Here is a 5,603-nt window from a genome sequence, read left to right on the forward strand (position 1 = left end):
GTTGTCTTATCAGGCCTCCTTACTCTCGCTCAACTCAAACACAGTTTAGTGTATTATACAGAGGATGATAGATATGGAACAGTCTTCCCACATCATTGACAGATCTTTCTAAAGAACAATTTAAACGGAGAGTAAAATTGCTGCTACTTAGTTGTCTGAATTTTCCATATGGATTTGTGGTCTAAATGATATTTTAAACCGTTTTATATATTGAAAGGTTGTTGTTTTTGAAATATATTTGTTATTATGGAGACTGCCACTCATTAAGCCCCTTGAGGGTTTTTCAGCAGTTGTCCATCACATTTTCTTCTTTTTTAGTGAAACATGATTCTGTTTTTATGTTTTGTTGTGAAAAAAATAAATAAAAATAAATAACAGTTTGGTTCTTGCCACTTTGTTTCCTGGTTTTATAACAGTTTCATGTTATTATTATTTTATTGTATAAACCAGTCCACCTCCAGCGTACGACTGGATCCCCCTAATAATGGCAGTAAAATTGACATAGAACCAAAATACACCCACAAAAGCATCATTTTCCTCAAAGTTTCACGTTGAATAATTTTTCAGGATGTTAAATTTAATCTGTATGATTCATACTTTTATCAGAAATCATTTGATTTGTTACAGAGAATTTGACACCAAAGTTGCTGTAAGTTGTGCAAAGTTTCTACTTCTAGGAGTTTTTCAGGTTAACTGGTGTCATCACTGTGGAAACTCGGAGGATCATTCATACACCACGTTTTGTTCTGCTGCGCAACTGCTTCCTGGAAGCTGTTTTAGTGAGAAAACCCTACGAGGATAATTCGTCTGAAACTAAATTTGTGAATCATTACAAACGTTATTTAAAAAATGTGTCCTTTCAGATGAAGAGATGTGTGTCCTTATGACGGGTTAGCACGAATATTTAATGACAAGAAATACTGAAACGCTATGATAGAATTAAACTTCTGTTTTCTTGCCGTTCGACATGGGCCTCAGTGCTGATGCAAGACATGATGTAAGATATGATGGTAAAAGTGTGGCATTTTTAAACAAAGATTTCCTAACATTATTTTTCATGCTTTCGTTTTCTGACAAAAGCTCATCGAGGAGAAGAAATTCCTTCCTGCTCTGGTTACACAGCTCAGTGTGGCAATCGGGTCCGAACTCGCAACCCAGGGTGCCTGAAACAGCTCCTCAACGACCGGTCAGGCGTGGAAAGTCTAGAGTTGCACCAAAGATGGAATAAAAAGATGATTAAACTGTGTTGTCATCCATATGATTGAATAATGGATACAAAAAAAATGTCAAAACTGACAAAATTAATATTTTCAAAGATTTTAAGTGTAATAATAATAATAATAATACATTTTATTAGAAAGTGCCTTTCAGAGCACCAGAGGTGGGCAGTAACTAGTTACATTTACTCAGTGACATTTACTAAAAGCACAAAATGCACTTTTAGGAGTAATTTTACTGCACTGTACGTTTTACTTCTACTTGAGTATTATTATCAAAAAGTATTGCTACTCTTACTTAACAAAACATAAAAACAGAATCATGTTTTCCAGCTACTCTACCCACCGTCAATAGTTTCACTAAATAAAGGACTGACTTGTTTTTACCAAAAACGCACCAGAGAGACACATCTACAGTTTTTGTTACAGTGAGACTTCTTGTGTTGACACAAGCTTTGTTATTTTAATGTTATTTTCTGTCTGCTGAGCCCGTTGAGCCATTCGGAGCGGACAGTAAACACTAGATATTGTCGAACTTTGCCATACTGTTTTATACAGTAACTGCTATAAGTCTTGCTTCATGTTTAATGTTAAAAATTATATATATATATATATATATATATATATATATATATATATATATATATATATATATATATACAGTATATATACAAATATATATATATATATATATATATATATATATATATATATATATTATTTCAGTCTCTAAAATGCAAGAATTTTTCACATAACTTTATATTTCTGTCTGTCCGATTACATACTTTTTAAAACATTAAATCAGATGTTGTGATGAGATACTCAGTACTTTAGTAGCCTTCTTACAGAATCCTTTTTTTTTTTAAATCTTACTTAAGTAATTTCTTGGCTAACTACTTATTTTTTTTTTACTTTTACTTGATTAAAAATATGTTGAAGTAGTGCTACTCTTACCCAAGTACAATTTTTTGCCTGCTCGACCCACCTCTGCAGAGCATCCAAGGACGCTGTGAGATTTTCAACAATAATGTGTTAAAAAGTTTCAAAGAACAGACAATTACAGCGAGTAGGCACGCTTGAACAGGTGTCTTTTAAGGATGTACGTCAAGTTTGGAAAAGTGTCAGTGTTTTGCTGACGTGCGGATGGAGCGAGTTCCAGATTTTGGTGCTGAAGGAGGAAGAGTAAGGTGAATGGAAGAGGGGGATCTAAAGGGGAAGAAGTAGCGGTGTGAAGAAGATCAGAGAGGAAGGGGAGAACGAGGTTGTGGATGGCCTTCAATGTGTACAGAATCATTTTTTATTATATTCTGAATCTAACCGGGAGCCGGTGGAGCTTCTGTAGGACTGGGGTGATGTGATGAAACGAAGGGGTTTTAGACAAAATGCCAGCAGCTGATTTCCTTTAAAAGATTGAAGAGTAAGACCTCAGCGTTATCTTTTTAGTTTCTGCTAATGCTAATAAAGAAGCAGAAAGAGGAAGCTGGATCGAACCCTTTTTCTTAAGAAACATTCGTGGTTCATTGCACATACAGTAGTTACAGGTAGTGCATTTTTAGCGTAACAATTTCAACAGAAAATGTTTATTTGTTCTCAGGAAACCAGCGTCTCTAGCCAACAACCTGAAACATATGCTTGTTGTTAGTAAGATGGGATTATGTGGAATCATTTTGCAGCTTGAACGTCCCAGCTACTATTTTCCAGTCATTTATTCAACAATGAACTCACTCTACTAAAGTATTATGGAGTTAAAGGTGGGGGGGCCTTCTGTGAAACAGGACAACGATCCCAAAATATGGCAGCAAATCTGCAACACTGATCAACTCGTCTCTTTTGTATCTTTCATGTTTTAACATTGGTACGTGATTTGTACATAATTCCCAACTCTCTGGAGGTGTATGAATACATTCAACTAACCACACTCGCACATTAGCTGCAGGGTGGAACAGTGGGTAGCAAGGGGGTTCTGGGTTTAAATCCCGTCCTGGGGTCTTGGTGCACAGTGATTGCATGTTCTCCCCTTGTCAGTGTTGGTTCTCTCCGGGTTCTCCAGCTTCCTCCCACTGTCCAAAATTATGAGCGTCAGGTTAATTGGTCTCTCATACTTAGGTATGAGTGTATAGCGCATGGTGGCGCGTCCTCCTTGTCTCTGTGTTGGAGAACTCAGAGAAAACCGATGCAGAAAGCCCCCAGACTGGGATTATTTTATACAATAATTAATAATTGTGACTTAAAGCTAAAAAACCCTAGACTTCAGAGTCTCCAAAAATTTGAGTATTACCTAAGATGGTTAAAGAAAAGATCTCTAACACAGACATGTCAGCGTACTGTTAAGTGTGCTCATGTGCTACAGGACACGGCACGGCCCATGCCTTGTGAATTTGCCCCAAACTCTTTGCTTCACATGCTCTCAGTACCATTTTTATTTCTGTTGCTTCTTTTTTTTTTATTCAATTCAATTCAATTTTATTTATGTAGTGCCAATTCATGATACACGTCATCTCAAGGTACTTTCCAAAGTCAAATTCAATCAGATTATACAGATTGGTTAAAAGGTTTCCTATTTAAGGAAACCCAGCATATTGCATCAAACGTTTTCCTTCTGCTTTCCGTTAATATGCTTGTGTACAATAACCCGCTTTGAACAACCAGCAGCCTTAACATTGACCATTTTTTTTTTTAGCTCAGTTAATTTTGGTCGGACCAATGTCAGATTAGCTGTGGTCCCCATTCTTCGCTTGTCGGGGCCATTATGAAGCGCTGCATCATAATCAGTGGTGTATTTAGGCCATTTTTAGGGGTGCTCAAGCACCCCTAAATCTTAGCTCAGTACCCCTAAAAAAATGACTGATTCAGAGTATTCCTGCGTGTCGGTTCGGCTCTGCCAGACGTGCGTACATGCACAGGTTCGCCCGGAGCGTCTCCGTTTGAAGCGCAACTGGGTATATATCCAAACTGCTAAATTTGTCTCTCTTGTAAGCAAAGCAATACAACAATAAGGAAAGTGTAGTAGTATCAGTCCTTTTTTCAGCCAGCTGACAAACACTGTGCAGCAAAAGGTTTTTGTGGGCAACCATGTTTTGCTCTGTTAAGCCAGAGAAAATTACATTTCAAGAAAGCTGAGATAGTTTTTTTGTCTTTAGGGAAATTATTCCTCACTTTTATCAATATAGCTAGTCTAACTATTACCATCATGCAGGTTTTACAAATTCACAAGGTTTTATCGCGTGAAAATTTTTCAATCTGTTTGCCACTGCCTTTGGATGGGCCTATATTGTAGTTTGTTTGACGAGGTTTAGATCAAAAATGAGTCAACTCTAAGAATCTTATCTGGACTAAAAATGGAAAGCCTGTTGTTCATGCCAGGAATCACAGTCAACACTGAGGGCTGAGCACCCCTAAAGGTCAGATCCTAGAATCGCCCCTGATCATAATCCTTTTTTTTTTTTTCTTTTTTAATGTGATATTCAAATTTTACAGGAACCTGCTCTTTTTGATCTGAAAGAATGAAATTCACTTTAGATGTTCTACTTTATGATGATGCACCTGCACGTCCTGGGAAAACATGCCGTCTTGACATTTGCACTGAAACTTTTTATTTCTGTTTATTTCTGTACAAATGCACGCCTCACATTTCAGACGAGGTGAATTTCTGGATAATCAAACGGGGATCGATACGTTTCCAAGGCGCTGTCCAATGAAAACGACACAGTTCTGTGTTTAAGTCCGTGTTTGTTGTCGCTGCTGCGTTCACACGCTGCGAAGAGTCACATCTTTGGGTCTGCTTCCCTCCGACTCACCTGCTTTCCATCTTGTGTCTCAACCATTGCGCGTCGTGCTGATGAACACGGATGCGGCTCTTGTTATTATTATTTTTTTGAGAGCAGGGTCAGTGTTTCCAGCGAGATAAAGCGCCAGCCACAATGTGCCGCTGCCACATCCCTTGCCCTGTCTGCTCCGACCCTCCAAACTAAACACAACACCTCCCGCCTGCCTGCCTGGAAACTTCCTGACTGATAATGAGGTGATGCATTTTGGCCAGGACTTCTGGTACAAACGCTCTCCCACATCCACCGCTGATCCCTCCAGCTCCCTCCGACCCAGTTGTTTTGCCTGCGGACAAACTTGTACTTCCTCTGCGCAACGGGACTGCGTAGATTAACTTTTATTAGAACAATGCTGGAGCGCAAACCGTCCCACTGTTTCTGCCAGGAGGGCCTGGTAGAGGTGGATAAGAAAAATCAACACTTCAGGATTGTTCTGGTGTCAAGACACTTTGAAACAGAAAAATAAATTCTGGCAGGAAGAAAAAAAAAAAAATATGGATACGTCTTTTTATGTTTATGCCCGGAGCTTGGTGTTATCGAACAGATGACAACTAAACTCTTA

This window comes from Fundulus heteroclitus, chromosome 23 (genome assembly GCF_011125445.2).
Source record: "Fundulus heteroclitus isolate FHET01 chromosome 23, MU-UCD_Fhet_4.1, whole genome shotgun sequence".
Lineage (NCBI taxonomy): Eukaryota > Metazoa > Chordata > Actinopteri > Cyprinodontiformes > Fundulidae > Fundulus > Fundulus heteroclitus.